Genomic DNA, 16998 nt, shown 5'->3' with positions numbered 1-16998 from the left:
AACTCATTAAAGGAAAATTGAAAAATTTAGTTCCTCAGTAGCACTAGCCGTAGTTCAAACTCTCCATAGGACATTTTTGTTATTGCAGAAAGGCTTTCTGGACAGTGCTAACCTGAACTTTGGAAACTCTGGCCCCCAGATGACATCTGGCCCCTTTCTTGTTTTTATAAATAAAGCTTTATTGGAACACAGTCATGCTCACTTATTAATGTATTGTCTATGACTACTTTCAAGCTACAAAGGCAGAGTTGAGTAGTTGTGATGGATACACTATAGTCCTTAAAGCTGAAAATATTTGCTCTCTTATCTTTTATAGGGCTTCCCTGGTGGCTCAGATGGTAAGGAACCTGCCTGCAATGCAGGAGACCCAGGCTTGAAAAAGTTAGCTGACCCCCAATCTATATACTGTCATTTCCTCTCTAAAGACACTAAGAACCATTCAGAAGGAAAGGACCAGAGTCTTTTTGATTTTGATTTGGAAAATGCCTGACACACCCTTGGTTTCTTTTAATACACCATCGTGTATCTGTCACTTACAAATGGAATTTCCAAAGGAAATTTTTTGCCTATGAATGAAAGTGAACACCCAGATTTCCTGTTTTTGCCTCAGAATTTCTCCCAGAGTCTATTTTTAAAATTTCCTTCCCTAATACTTGAGGCATTTTATCTGTAAATGTGTACTGAATTCCTGTGATCTGAGAAGACAATGGCACCCCACTCCAGTACTCTTGCCTGGAAAATCCCATGGATGGAGGACTCTGGTGCTGCAGTCCCTGGGGTCACTGCAAGTCGGACACGACTGAGCGGCTTTGCTTTCACTTTTCACTTTCATCATTTGAGAAGGAAATGGCAACCCACTCCAGTGTTCTTGCCTGGAGAATCCCAGGGACAGGGGAACCTGGTGGGCTGCTGTCTATGGGTCTCATAGAGTCGGACACAACTGAAGTGACTTAGCAGCAGCAGCAGCAAGTGATGCCCTGGGAATATATGATGCAGGTTCTGGCTGTTGCTGTTGTTGGGTCTCTCAGTCGTATCCGACTCTTTGCGGCCCCATGGACTGCAGCCTTCCAGGCTCCTCTGTCCATGGGATTCTCTAGGCAAGAGTACTGGAGTGGGTTGCCATTTCCTCCTCCAGGGGATCTTCCCAACCCAGGGATCGAACCTGCATCTCCTGCATTGGCAGGCAGATTCTTTACCACTGAACCACCAGGGAAGCTCTCTGGCCTTCATCAGGATACTTGAATGGGGATAAAAATGCACACAGGTGTAAGATGCTGGTGTCCTTATGTCACCTGTTGGGGCACTGGACCCAAGACTGATCAGTAAGTCATGTGACTTTCCCTCTACCCCGCCCCTGCCTTCATCACACCAGAATCCTTCTTCCTTCTTCCATCACGCCAGAAGCCTCTTCCAGAGGCTCAAAGCTCGGGAGTCTCACCCAGGGCATTAAATGCAGGCAGCACATCAAAGTCAACACTTTCATGGAGGACTTTGGATTTCAGAGTGAAGCTCAGCACCCAGGGAGGCTTCCATTTTGAAATCTCAAACTTCACTTCAAAATCCTTCTGCTGCTGACAGGCTTCCAGCTGCTCATGGATTTCCTTGATGATGTTGCAGCTTTCATTTTTCGGGGAGGTGTAGCTTTTCAGCGAGTCTGCGAACACTACGAGGCTGGCATCAGAGCCAGTCTTCAGAGCCGTGCCTTTCGCAGTCTCCCCCCCCCCCCCCAGGGAAGAAAAGCAAATTGAGATGCAGCGTTTTCTAGAGCTCGCCCCTTGCCCCTGTGGGCTGGCACCCGTCGGGCCAATTGATGAGGTTGCCAGGGGTAGCCCCAAGTTTGTGTCTCCAATTAGGGCTGAGTCCTAAGCAGAGTGTTTCATTTTCCCAAGAAATAGAATCCTCTGATTCCAAAGGTGGTTTGTCCCACACTTTTTGATGTGTGAATTTACCCACAAACAATGGATGGGTTAGTTTTAAATGACCTCCTTCTCAAGTCAATGTCCTAAATACTTCTGATAAAGACTGCATAGCTTTACAGACTCACAGACACAGAGAACAGACTAGTGGTTACAGTGGGGGAAGGGCGGGGGGCAGGGCCGATAGAGGTGGGGTGTAAGGGGTGTAAACTATTAGGGAGGAAATAAGCTGCAGTGACATACTGTACACCACGGGGAGTAAAGCCACTATCTTATATAACTGTAAATGGAGGGTGCTCAGTCGCTCAGTCCTGTCTGCCTCTTTGCGACCCCATGGACTGTAGCCCGCCAGGCTCCTCTGTCTATGGAATTCTCCAGGCAAGAGTATTGGAGTGGGTTGTCGTCTTCTCCTCCAGGAGATCTTCCCAACCCAGGGATCGAACATATATCTCCTGGGTTGCAGGTGGATTCTTTACCATTGAGCCACCATTTAAATTACATTATCTTACAAAATTGTGAATCACTGTATCATACACCTTGTGTGTGTGCCCACTCAGCTGTGTCTGACTCTTTGCGACCCCTCTTTGCAGGCTCCTCTATCCATGGGATTCTCCAGACAAGAATACTGGAGTAGTTGCCATCTCCTCCTCCAGGGGATCTTCCCAGACACAGGGATCAAACCTGAGTCTCTCGCATCTCTTGCACTGGTGGGTGGATTCTCTACCACTGTGCCACCAGGGAAGCCCAACTTATTGTATAGCTTACTGTACCTTATAGGATATTGTACAGCAACTATACTTGAAACCGATCACTTTAAAAAGAGACCATAGTGAGAAAAAGATATCCTCAACTAATAGTAAAAATCTAAAATTTTCCCACTGCAAGTAATACAGTACAAGCCAAGGATGGTCAAGGAGGGCCAAGCAGCGATCCTTCACCTCTGTGTCAACCTTGGAGGTTAACGCAGAATCAGAAGTCTGTCGTGGATGGGAACCCCCTGGTGGTCCAGCGGTTAGAACTCAGTGCTCTCAATGCCGTGGGTTCGGTATCTGGTGGGGGAATAAAGACCCTGCGAGACACACAACGTGCCCCGCCACAGGGCCTATCACGAGTGACTTAAGCAGTGCCTCAGCAACCCCCTCCCCACCCCCGAGTACTGGGATCCCAGGCGCTGCTCTCCCCAGCTTCCCTCCTGCATTCTTTCCCGCACATTTCCGGTGGTCACAACTCTTGCCGAGATCCAGGGACTGCTTAATTCCCCGCCAAGAACAAAGAAAAAGGCCAGGGCTCACCTGGATAACTTGACTCTTTGTAGTTGACTGTCGAAAGCAATTTTCTTCAAGGAATGAATAGATGATTTTAAGAGCTTTCTTGATCTGGTCTTGGAAAGTCTGGTTGGGCTGGAGAAAGTCCTTGATGAACTTATCTAGCAGATGGCCTGGGGTTATGTAGAGTGGCGTAGGCTGTGGAAGGAGCCAGCTGTGAGATGCCCCTGCCAGCCACCATCCCCCATCCCGCGTCCTCCCCTGCCTTCTCTGTTCCACCGACCCCTCCCTCCTGCTCTCCAGCCCTCCTGCCGGTACCTTTGTCATCTGAGTTCTCACATCACATACCCTAAGAGCGTGCCTGAGAGTTCCAGGTGGTACCCAAGATCCGCCTGAAACAAAAGCTCCCCTCCTTGCATCTCCTTACCCCCTAGGAGGGATCTGGCTCCTTCTCCCAAACAGGTTTGTGATGCCCCGGGCTCTGAATCACTCTCTCGTTTCCACTTTCTGTTCTGGCTCCGTCTGCCAATTGCCAGTACCTCCTGTGAACTGCTTCTCCTACTGCCATATCCCTTCCTTATTTTCCCATTGGTTGTGGGTATTGCTGACTCCTGACGATCACACTCATTCCTTTTGTCAAGGTTCTATCAGCCTCTGTTAAACACCCTGTGCCCAGGTGGACTGGGTTTCCAGGCGCTGCTGTAACAAACCACGGTTCTGGAGACTGAACGCCTGAAATCAAAGCATGGGCGGGGCCGGGCTCTCTCCCAAGACTCCGGGGAGAATCCGTCCTCGCATCTTCCAGCTTCCGGCAGTCCTGCAGTCTTCCTTGTCTCGTGGCGGCATCACGCCTACCCCTGCCTCTGTTGTCACGTGACCTCGTCCCCTCTATGTCTGTCCCTGAGTGTCCTCTTATAACCCAGTCATTGGATTCAGAGCCCACGCTGATCCAGGGTGACCCCTTAATTGATGATACCTGCAAAGACCCTGCTCCCAAAGGTCACACGCTGAGGATCTGGGGGGCGTGAATTTTCCGGGACACTATTCGACCCTTCACGGCAGGGGATGTTGTTCCCTCTAAGTGTGTTGAAGAGAGGGATATCCTGGGGTTAGAGGGGCTGTGTGCTCATTCTGAAGGGGGCAGTTCCCTGCTCTCGAATCAAAGGGGGTCATGGAGAGTGGGACCTGCTCATTCCCTCGCACCCGTGGTCGTTTCTGGAAGGAAACCATATTCTCATGGGTAAAGGGGTCTGACACCCGCCCAGAAATGTGGTTCTCTCCTCTTCAGTAGAAAACGTCAGATGGCATGGCCCTGTGGACCACAGCTCAAGACAGCTCACCCGAGCCTCTTCTCTTTGCTGTTTTGCTCAGGCCTCAGTCTAAAGAGGCAGTCTGCTTCTTGCTCCGGGTGAGGGGTGGGGGGGAAACAGCGATACGCCTCCCCAAAGTCAGCGTCCTGCTCTATGACTCTGCCTACCTTATGCGAAGATGCGACCTTGCAGGTATGACCAGAAATGTGTGGATCGATGTGCTTCTCCTTTGGGGGAGGGGAGAGGGGAAGTCAATGCATCTGGCCTCATCATTAGCTCCCATCTCCAGCCTCCCTTCTCGCTCTCACCCCCACCCCCACAGTGTGTGAAGGGAGCTCAGGGCCTGATCCAGCATCTGCTAGGGGGGCCACCACCCACGTCTCCAGGGCTCTGCTCCATTTCACCTGTCTCCACCTTTTCACCTGCTCTTCTCTTGCAGAAACTAACCTCTCGTTTGCAGATGCCCCCGTTCCTTTGTTCAACTTTACACTTCACCATCATTTTAATGGAAGGGAAGGCCCCTAAGGGTGTGTGTACAGACTGAACTGCGTCCTCCTAAAACCGGCACTGAAGTCCCGACCTCTGGGCTCTATTCATGTGACCTTATTTGGAAACAGAGTCTTTGCAAAGAGGTAATCAAGTTTAGGGGCCGCCCCTGGTCGTTCAGTGGTGAAGAATCCACCTGCTAATGCAGGAGGTGCTGGCTTGATCCTTGGGTGAGGACGATCCTCTGGAGCCAGAAACAGCAACCCACTCCAGTATTCTTGCCCAGGAAATCCTGTGGACAGAGGAGCCTGGGGGGGCTAGTCCATGGGACACAAAAGAGTCGGACAGTGAGCAAACAGTGAAAAGAATCGAGTTGAGATGAGGTCGTTCCTGTAGGCCCCTTATTCTGTATGACTAGGGTCCTTATAAGAAGAGCAGAGAGACGCAGAGACAGACAAGCATGGAGGGAAGATGCTGTGAAGACACGAGAGAGGGTCATGTGACAACAGAGGCAGGGACTGGGGTGATGCTGCCAGACGCCAAGGATTTCTTGCAACCATCAGAGGCTGAAAGAGGCATGGAGGCACTCTCCCTTGGAGCCTTCAGAGGGAGCACGGTCCTGCTGATGCCTTGATCTTGGGCTTCTAGCCCCAGAACTGAGACGGAATACATTCTTGTTGCTTTAAGCCACCAGTGTGTGGCACTTGTCACAGCAGCTCTGGGCAACCAACTTAGGGTGATCTTGGATAGACTGTAGTCCAAGTGTCAGGCGGGCCCTGTCTGCACCAGCACACCAGCTGTGCTGGAAAGTCCTCTCACCAGAACATTCCAAGATGGTCCGGGTGACTTGTTCTCCCTGAGAGAATGCAACGAGTTTTCAGCTTCTTGTTTTAGCAGTAGCCAGCAGGTGTTATCCCTGCTCACATTTCCTGAGTCACCTGGTACCTTGTCCCAGCATGAGTGGGGCAGGGTGGGTTGTGGCTCAGACTGGCTCTGAGTCTGGGCAGTGGAGCAGAGAGGAAATGCTCGACAGGTTTGCATGGGAAAGGCTAACAGGTGAGCTGCTGGCTGTGTCTAGGAACCAGCCAACCCTGGGAGGGCAGTCTCTCCAGGATCAGCAGGGCCCAGATGTCAAAGCATCTGACAACACAAATGTAGAAAGGATAAACACAGAAGCCCCAGCCAAGGAGCAGGATGAGGGCTGCGATGGGGTGGGGAGAGGGTGAGATGGTGGCTTCATCTAGGAGCCACCTCGGAGGCAGTGACATTGACTGAGAAGAGGTGACGGCTGAGGATGACCAGGATGGTACCTCGGGTCATCATCACAGCTAGCATTTGCTGAAGAGCCCACACCTACCTTGAGGGTGGTGGTGGAGGTGCTTGTGTGGGTCTGGGTCACTCTAAGGAGCAGATGCCAATGTGAGATTAAATGTGGGAGATTGTTTGGGGAAACAGCCAGGTGAGAGACAATGACCAGGGATCTTATAGAAGCTGCGCAAGCTGACAACCCTGATCTAATCTGACTCTGGGTGAAGGCAAGAAGGAAGGACGGTTGGCTCTGCAGTCAAGACAGAGTCCAGCAAGTTCGTGGAGAGTCCTCTCGCCGACGTCCCATGTCGGAGCTTCCCCTGACTCTCAGGAATGGGGCTGCCTGAGTGCCTCTGGCACACGTGGTCATTGTCTGGGAGCTGCAGGTAGGCAGCGTGGCTTTGGTGTCAAAGTGGAGATGGATCACGGAGGGCAGTAGCTGGTATGCTCAGCCGAGTATGTTCCCTCCACTGAGGCTCTGCTAGATTCCTTGTCATGATCCCCAAATGAGAGTGAAAAGTGAAAGTGAAGTCACTCAGTCGTGTCCAACTCTTTGCAACCCCGTGGACTGTAGCCCTCCAGGCTCCTCCCTCCATGGGATTCTCCAGGCAAGAATACTGGAGTGTGTTGCCATTTCCTTCTCCAGGGGATTCCTCACCCAGGTATCAAACCCAGGTCTCCCGCAATCCAGGCAGATGCTTTAACCTCTGAGCCACCAGGGAAGCCCATAATGGGCTTCCAAATGGGAACAGAAAAATCCAGTGTATGAAGACACATTGAGAGCAGCGACAAAGAGCAGGAGCTTCACAGCAAGAATGACCAGGGTTCAACTTCACACTCTCGTCTCTTACTCACCAGGGGACTCTGAGTGACTGGCCATGTCTCAATGTATTATTATGAGAATCAGAGTAAAACCCATGTCACAGGGATGCTGGAGGCCTCAAAGGAGGAACAGCAATATGGAGAAGCCAAAGGCTGTCTTCCAGCCACTTAGGTGTCCAGTGACTCAGGTGGTAAGAACATCTTGATCTTTTGTGTGTCCTTATGGGAGTTTTTCTGGAATGGACTTTTGTCAATGACACGCTGGTTTGGGTACCAAGGCAGGGTAACAATGTAAGTTGGTAAGCCTGCTGTCTAACCAAGGGATTCATTCTGGGGCAGACTAGGTGGAATTCCACATTTTCTAGTAACCACAAGGAAAGAATACAAAGACCAAGATGAAATTCCATTTGACTAAGTAGCATTTCTAGAAGTTGTTATCTCAACATGCCATCAGTATCAGGTCACATGAAGAAATCAGGCGTTCTCACCGGCACGTTCCAGGTGCTCACTGGCGTCCCATCCAAGTTCTTACAGCACGAATACTTGAGCCAGATTGTAACCTCCTGTGCCAGCAGCTGCCACCTCTGTGGATCTCCACCAGCCACATTTCCAGTTGGGTCAGCTGGGTCCAGAATCACAGGCCTGGAAACAACAGTCAGAGAGGACAGGTGAGTGCATGGGCTGTGTCTGGGGTGTTCAGAGCAGGGCAAAATACCAGCCTGGGTAGACTTTCTGGGGGCAGCTGGAGGGCCCCATGGACCCCTCTCCCTGGCTTGTGACCTGGGTGCCCTGCCCTTCAGTGGGCATTGAACACGAGGTGAAGGAGGCTTGCATTTGGGCCTGGAGAGACCTGGTTTCAATCTCACCTCTGCTCTTGAGTACTGCCGTCTCTTTGGACAGGTCACCTGAATCTCTAGTCCTCAGTATCCTCATGTGTGAAATGGGCAGATTTGAAAATCCCTACCTCAAAGGATGTTGTATGAGGATCTAGAGAAGTACTTGACATGCTCCCAACAGTAACTGAAACATAATAAGGGGTCTATACATGACAGGTTTAATAACCAAGATTCCATGATTCTATCAGTGTTTTTGTCTTATAGCAAGCTCTTACTTCCTGGAAGCAATTGTTTTTATTGCTGCAGCTATTGTTATGTCAGTAAAATTTCAGTTATTTCACTCATTTTCTGTAAAGGTTTGAGCAAGCTCTTCTTTCACCAAACCTCAGTTAATCTGTGGGTTAACTGCCACAGATTAACTGTGGCACAGTGCCAGCCTCACAGAGTTGCAGGTTATTATTTAAATTGCATGGTAAGAGTAAAGCACTCAGCATGTTTGACAATAGCTGATGATCAATAAATGTGGAACCCTTTCTCTTCCTAAATTTCCAGGGTTCCACAGCTGTAATCAGAGCTTCATTTATATGGGGATCTAAGCCATGTGAGGATAGAGTACCTGGGTTTTTCAAGTTGTCTCCTCAGGTATTGTCTAATAACATGGTTTTCAAAGTCATAATACTTTTTCCAGTAGATGCAGAGGTCCTGATGCTTCAGGACTAACTCCAAAACAGTCCGAAATCCTTCAGCTGTCCTGAATTTTGTTTTTGAGCCTTCCTGCTCCCAGGCATAGATAGTCAGCAACTCCAGGGCATACTGTGAGGGTAGTTTTTTCCCATGTCTCTTCTTACACTAAGAAGAGGAAAAAAATTAGAAACATGAATTTTTCAGCTTTTGTATGAAGACTTAATGAGTTAATGCCAATGCTTCTCAAACTATTCCAAAAACGTGAGGATCAAGAGATGATTTCAAACTCCTTTTATAGCAAAACCAGACAAATACAGCACAAGAAAGAAAACAATAGGCCTGATGATCATAGATGGGAAAATCCTCCACAAAATACTAGCAAAGTAAATTCTCCAATATATTATAAGGTCATACGGTATGATCAAGTTAGATATATTCCAGGGATGCAAGGATGCTTCAGTATCACAGATCAATCAATTGATACAGTTGTATTAAGGAAATAAAGGATAAAAAGCATATGACCATTTTCCCAGACACAGAAAAAACATTTGAGAAAATTCAACAGCCATATGTGATACAGACTCTTTCCAATGTGGGTATGGAGAGAACATAACTCAATATAAGCCTTATATGACCAGTGCACAGCTAATATCACACTCGGTGGTGAAGGCTCAAAGCTTTTACTTTAAGATCGGGAACAAGACATATATGCCCTCTCTCCCCACATTTATCCAATGTAGTATTAGAAGTCTGTCCATAGCAAGCAGGCAGGAAAAAGAAACAAAATACATCCAGAGTAAAAAGGAGGACGTTATACTATTGCTATTTCCAGATGACATGATATTATACATAGAAAACCCAAAAGACACCACCAAAAAACTTAAGACTGCCGGGGTCCAGCCCCGGTGGATCCAGGGTGATTCGAAGGTGGGGAGGGAGTCGGCGTCTTTGGAAAAATACATATTTAATCACAGATATAGAAAGATTAGAAATGGATAGTGTAGTAGGAAGATTAGTGGAGAAAAGGAGGCTGAACAACTTGGATTACATGGAATAGCATCCATGCTCCAGATGGGAATTCAGCCAGAAAAACGGGAGCAAGAAAGAAGTGACATGGGGGAATCAGTCTTTCTGGAAACTGATCCGATTTCTTTATTTTTGGGTTTGCTTATATACCTTTTGTTACACATAGGGATGAATACAGAATCACGCGGGAGTCAGCAGTCCTGACCTTTATCAAAATCAGGTGCTTCACATAAATGTATAAAAAAAAGGTACATCATCTTCTGGCCATGAGTGAGACCTGCTGACATTTTATGTCCTTTCTTTCTGATAACCAAAAAACTTATTTCTTCCAAGGGTGTTTTTTATTAAACCAGGCACCACCCTCCAAATAAAGTTACATTCCTATAGGGTGAGGGTGTAGTGAGTTACAATCAAGAAAGGAATTTATTTAACCCAAGGTTAACATGATTAATCTTAAAGGTTAATACTTATTTCTCCTATATGCTTAAAGGTTAATACTTATTTCTTCCTATATGCTAGTTATATTCATTATAAGTGTAGGGAACATGGAGATTTAGCAGCAAACATCAGCCCAACAAATGAAAATCCTTTCACCAATGCTCCCCTTAAGATCTATTTAGTCTTAAGATATGATAAAGTTACATTTTTACATAGCAAGGACACAGTGATTTATAACAAAGTATAGTGATCTATTACAAAAGAGAAAATCCATTAACTCAAAAAGTCTAGTATTGCTAACATAAAAAACTACTGTATTTCCTTTTCTATATTCCAAATACATTGATTAATATATTCCCAGGTGCCTAAGGATATGGCAATCATTGACTCCACAAGAAGAAAAAGCCCTATGCTAATTAAGACTCTCAAAATACTCCAAAACTCTCTGTGCTGTTTATGGTTGAGAGGTAATAAACAATCATGTGGCAGGAGTATGGATAATCCTGTCACACAAGCTAGTCTGTCAGCAGAGAGGTTTGACCTGAGACATCCTTGTCCCACCCAGAGCAGGGAATTAGCAGCAATTATTGACACAACAAATGAAAAACCCTTCACCAATATAATTCCTAACCAACCCATTATACTAATAATTTCTAACTCCCCCAAAGAATTTGCCTTTAGTAAGTCTAAAACATCTCATGCCTCTCAGGTTGGGAGGCTGTAAACAATCACATGTGGCCGGACGAACCTATACAGGTGGGCTAGATAACCTTCAGAGGAGTCCGTAAGGTGAAACACTCTTGTCATGCCCAAGAATTTTTATTGCCTTGAAGCTGCACGTTTACTCCTTCTCCAAGAAAAACGGTTATGGGGGAGAGCCCCCGTAAAGTCAGAGGTGTAGGTGAGAGCATAAAACAGACTCTGGTTTTGGGGGTAGATGCTCGGGAACAGGGGGTTTCCTGAGGCTTGATCCCGCCTTTGCGTATGCCAAGCCTCCTTCCTCATGACCTTTGCCATGGGCGGAGTTCCTCACGCTGGCCCCCGGCATAAGACAATCAAAGACTGAATGCAGAAATATTGTAGGATACAAAAACAATACATGGAAATCTGTTGTACTTCTATAGGTGAATAACAGACTATTGGAATGAGACCTTTAAAAACAATCCTATTTATAATTGTATCAAAAAGAATTTTTTAAACTAGGAATAAATGTAACCATCGAGGTGAAAGACCCTGCAGTGTATAAGACTTTGATGAGAGAAACTGAAGATGACAAACATAAGTGGAAAGACAGAGTGATGCCGGCTTTGAGGAATTGATGTTAAAATGTGCAAATTACCCAACAAACCATCCGCGCGGCGTCATGGCCGATGATTTAGTGTTGCTGGGCCGTGTTACTCTTCACAAGTGACAAAACGGGAAGCACAAGAGGTTACTTCATTTGCCCTAATTCAGACAGTCAGGAAGTCATCAAAAGAGTGTGGGTTGGGAGGAGGCGAGTAGGGGGTTAGCACTCATTAATTTATTGAATAATTACCCAGCGAGCACCTATCATGTGCCAGGCACTATTCTAGGTTCTGCGGCAACAGCAGTGAATAAAACATACAATATTATATTGTATATTTATACAATATATATAAATAAAAAATACAAATCCCTTCCTTTGTGGCCATTTTTAGTGGGGAGATAGACAATAACCAAACTAATAAGCTCATGCAAAGGCCCTGAGGCTGGAGGAGAGTTTCCTCCTTGGAGAACTAATGGAGAGGAGAGACAGCCTGGGAGCGGGGGTGAGAGGGCAGGCAGAGGGGTTCAGGGAGCTTGAGGGCAGATCCTGTGAGCCTCCCGAGAGTACGGTGGTGGGGAGGGTATGGGGGTCAGTGGAAGTGACCGAGATGGTAGCCATTGATGATACTGGGTTTATTTTAGATACAGGACCAAGCCACTTGCAGACTGGTTGGATGGGTGTGTGTGTGGGTACGTGTGTGAAAAAGATAAAGACCCACGGTTCTGCCCAGTGTAGCCGGAAGGATGGAGCTCTCGTTTCGTGATATGGGAAGACTAGGAAGAATGAGATGTCCACTGGCAGCCGTCCCAGGCCCTACCTTTTTTTCTCCCTAACCTTTCCCCCTCCCTACAACCTCTACACCTCCACCTTCTTCCTTTCATCCTTTCTTTCTTGTTCCTGCCCTCTCCCCTCCTCCACGCCCTTCCCTCCTCTCCGTCCGTCTCTGTCCGGCTCCCTCCTGCCTCCCGCATCCTTTCTGATTCCTCCCCTCCTCCCTCCTCTCCTCTTTCTTCTCCTCCCCTCACCTCTCCCTGCTCCTTCCCTCCCTCCTCTCACCCCTCCCTCCTCTCCGGCCTCACTCTCTCCCTCCTCCTCCTCCTCCTCCTCCTCCTCCTCGGCTCTCTGCCCAGATGGGACCGGCCATACCAGTTGGTACCAGTGCTTCACCAGGCGGATGAGGCTCTTCAGCTTGGCCGGACGCTCCTTCAGGAAGGCTGTCTGCAGCTCCGTGAAGCAGGGGGAGAACTCGCTCTCTCTCCTTAGTTTCTCGCACTCTTGGATGAGCTGGACGTAGATTTGAGGGTCAGGTTTGTAATCTTCACTCACCTGACCTATGGAGGCGGCATACAGAACTTTAAGGCATCAGCTCTTCTCTTCTCTAGACAACAAGCTCACTGGCCGTGGGGGGCAGTGGGGAGGTCAGCAGGCCCAGAGCCAGGAGGCCTGAGGTCCATCCCCGTCCTCCCTTCTCCCGTCTCTACCACCGTCACCCATCGTCTCTCACCTGGACTCAGCAGAGGTGGTGGCACCCTCCTCCCTGGATCCTCCACAGCCCATATAGAGCCCTTTAAACCTGATCCTTCCACTTCTTGCTTCCCAGGACCTCTGGATAAAATCCCAAGTCCTCACAGTGGCCCACGCGGATGGTGAGACCTGTCTCCTCCTTCGTCTTCCCTCCTGCCTCAATCCCTTTGCCGCTGACTCCCCTGGTTGCTTCACTTCTCCCAATATGCCACCTTCATTCCTGTCTGCGCACTTGCTGTTTCCTCCTCTGGAACCCCCAAATCTTTGAGTGCTTGGCCTCTTCTCATCCTGCATGCTTCAGGTCAGAGGTCACCTCCCTTGTTGCCCTGTCTGTGAAAGTCCTCTGACGCCCACCTCTCTCTTTTGGATCCCCATATTCAGGTTTTGTCAGAATGAGTTATCATCTCATTCCTGGTGTTCACATGGTCAGGCTCCAGGAGAGAGGTTCCCTGTCTGTCTCATTTAGGCCATGGAATAGGCCTTGTGCCTCCCAAGGTGCACAGTGGAAGCTGAGCCTCAGAGATGTATTGCTCCCGGTCCCAGTGATCCTGCAGATTGTCTATAGACGCTAATGCTCAGCATAAGTTTGCTGAGGTTCCTCATGCTTTGAAAAATAGATGAAATTAACATTCTGAGCTTACATCAGATCTATGCTGCTTCATTTTGGGGGATGGGATTTATCTATTCTTGGGCTTCCCTGGTGGCTCAGATGGTAAAGAATCTGCCTGCAATGCAGGAGACCGAGGTTCGATCCCTGGGTGAGGAAGATCCCCTGGAGAAGGGAACAGCAATCCAGTCTAGTATCCTTGCCTGGAGAATCCCAAGGACAGAGGAGCCTGGTGGGCTACAGTCCATGGGGTCACAAAGAGTTGGACACAGCTGAGCGACTAAAACTTTCACTTATCTATTAATATTTTATTGAAGTTAATTTATTTACAACATTGTGTTGGTTTCAGGTGTCCAGCAATGTGATTCAGTTATAAATAGATAAGATATACTATAAGATACTGAACATAGTTCCCTTTTGAAAATGAAGTCACTCAGTCATGTTCAAGTCTCTGTGACCCCATGGACTAGCCTACCAGGCAACTCCATCCATGGGATTTTCCGGGCAAGAATACTGGAGTGGGTTGCCATGTCCTTTTCCAATAGTTCCCTATGCTACTCAGTAAATCCTTGTTGGTGATCTGTTTCATGTGTAACTTCCTCATTTTTGGTAAGGTAAGATTCACACACTTTGGCATAAGTAGAACTAGTAAGCCTGGCTATAAGAAACATCTTACCCGGAATTTCTACCAATTTGCTGTTTAATATTGTCATGGTGGCTGAGTATGACCCTAATTATCTTGCTCTGAGAGAGATACTAAGATCTCCCCGTGTTGACGGGATGTTTTAAAAGGCTCTTGAACTGAGGGAGATTTCTGCTCAAAATCATGAAAAAAAGAAAGAAAGAAAGAAAGAATCCCTGACCTAGGATAAAGACTGAAATACCTTGTGACTGGGAGTGCTTAGCCAGGGCATCAAAGGCGGGCAGGACATCAAACTTGACCCCCTGGCAGAACCAAGGGGACCTGAGCACGAAGCTGAGAGCACGTGACTTCCTCTTTCGCCGCTTCTGGACCTCAAACTCCACTCCAAACATTTTCTTTCTTTGACAGGCTTCCAACTGTCTCCTAATTTCCTTGATGAATCTTACTCAGTGCTTAAAGTTCTCCTGAAAACTTGTGAGATTGGTGAGGAAGACGACGAGGTCAGCATCTGAGAGGTCCTTGAGGGTCGTGCCTTTGCCTGAGGAGCCGCCCTAAAACAGGCGATGAGAATGAGAACTGACATTTATCATTTGAGAAGAGCCTCCCTAAATAAAATGCTGAGAACAATCACTAACATTTTGAGTAGTAGCCACTGCTCTGAAGGCATCAGCGGCTGTAACTCCTAGAATGCTCACAAGAACTCTGGGATCTAGCTACTGTTATTATCTGTTGTCATCTTCTGGATGGCGAAACAGATGCTGAGAGAGATCATCTATCAGTCAAGTTGCACAGCTAGTAGGTGACAGAGATGCAGTTCACACCCTGGTTGTCTTTTTCTAAAGTCTGTGTTCTTTACGTCTTGTAATTTATGACCTTATGTGATTAATACTATAAACTGGCCCACGGCTGACTTTACTTGATCTGCTGAAAATTCTGGATAAGGAAACTGAGGCACAGAGAGGTTAAGTGACTTGCCCAAGACCTCACAGCCAGCAGGTGCTATCTGCTTTCAAAACCTATACTCTTAACCAGCTCAGGACTCTGCAGAAATGGTGAGACCCCAGCCTGGTCAAAGATTAGTGGACTGTAGATACTGCCAGGATTCAGATTGCCTAGATTCGTGATCTAGGTGGTTTATACACTTCCCAGGGCATTTGTTTAAAACTTACAGTTGGATGCCCTCTCCCCAGAAGCTATTTTCACAAGTGTGGTTATAGTTTTGGCATGGATAAATCAGAAACCACCAGCCCTAGAGACCTTAACCTCTTGCTCTCTGTCTGTCTCTGTGGAAATGCTTGCTGACCAGCCCTGCTTCTCCCTAGCCAGGCAGTTCTAGACTCACCTTCACAACTTTGAACACCCGAACAGGGTGGGCGGCCTCTTGGAAGCATGTCTCCTTCAGGAAAGTGCAGATGATGTCAATGGCTTTATTGACCTGCCTTCGAAACTCCTTGTGTGGCAGGAGGTGGTCTTTGATGAACACGTCCAGTTTGTTGGCTTGGGTTCTTCTGAGTTTCTTCATGATGCTCAAGCAGGAAGGGGCAGGAGAACCACTGGAGGCAGGCAGAACTAGTAGCTGAAACCTGTTAGCTGCTGTCTTTTCTGCTGCCTGGGACTAGGCTGCCATGAGTTTCATTTCCTTGGAAAGGCGGAGCCTTGCCAGAATCTGGGCTATCATCTCTTTAGAAGGGAGGAGCCATACCCTTGTTCTTTGCATTGAAGAAATTAAGCGTCTCTTTGATCCTGACCTTTGTCTCTTGTTTTCTGAGACTTTTTGTTTTTAACCAGCCCCCTAGACAGCAGTCCCCAACCTTTTTGGCACCAGGGACTGGTTTCTTAGAAGAAGATAAATGAATTCTTGCAGGGGGTTCAGGCAGCAATGCGAGTGATGGGGAGCCCCAATGAAGCTTTGCTTGCTCGCCAGCCAATTGCTTCCTGTTGTGTGGCCTGGCTGGGACCCCTGCCCTAGAGCATTAGGCCTTTCTTGAGACTATTCTGAAAATGTTCCTTTTTTAACCCAGGTTAGTACCTCACTCAAGAGAAATTATAGGTAAAAACATTTTGGGAGATTTCCTCTGTCTTTTTTGGTTGCCTACCAAACTTTTTTTTTTTTTTTTTTTTTACCAAACTGTTTTATAGTCTCCTGTGATCTTTACAGCACTACCTGCATATTTCAAAAAGAAAAATGCCAGGAAAATAAGAGAGTGTAAAGACCATCTAGGATCCCAAACCTCAAGAACTACATCTATAAGCATTCTGGTATAGATCTTTTCATATATATATATATATATATATATCCCCCCTCGCCCCAGCTTAACGGACAACCATGTGTCTCTTTTTTCTAAATGATGTTGTCCTGTACTTCCTCCCCCTTTTGATTAATAGACTTTATTTCCTAAAGGAGCTTCAGGTTTACAGAAAAATTGAGTATAAGTACAGAGTTCACTTGAAGCTGAAACTCCAATATTTTGGCCACCTGATGCAAAGAGCTGACTCATTTGAACAGACCCTGATGTTGGGAAAGATTGAAGGCAGGAGGAGAAGGGGACGACAGAGGATGAGATGGTTGGGTGGCATTACCAACTCAATGGACATGAGTTTGGGTAAACTCCAGGAGTTGGTGATGGACAGGGAGGCCTGGTGTGCTGCGGTTCATGGGATTGCAGAGTCAGACACGACTGAGTGACTGAACTGAACTGAACAGAGTTCACTTATGTCCCCATCATTTCCCCTATTCTTGACTTTGGAGTGGTAAGATGAACTGATATTGACATGTTATTATTAAACAAAGCTCAAAGTTTACTCTATGGTTCACTCTATGTTGTACATTTTATAACTTTGCCAA

General features: G+C 47.3%; 1 pseudogene; it reads right to left on the bottom strand.

Moving 5' to 3' along the window:
* Positions 7547 to 15783, bottom strand: LOC108637853 (annotated as a pseudogene).

The sequence above is a fragment of the Capra hircus genome, chromosome 17, assembly GCF_001704415.2.
Source record: "Capra hircus breed San Clemente chromosome 17, ASM170441v1, whole genome shotgun sequence".
NCBI classification, from domain to species: Eukaryota; Metazoa; Chordata; class Mammalia; order Artiodactyla; family Bovidae; genus Capra; species Capra hircus.
Note: the sequence above shows the minus strand (reverse complement) of the source record. Positions and strands in the feature narration are given on the sequence as shown.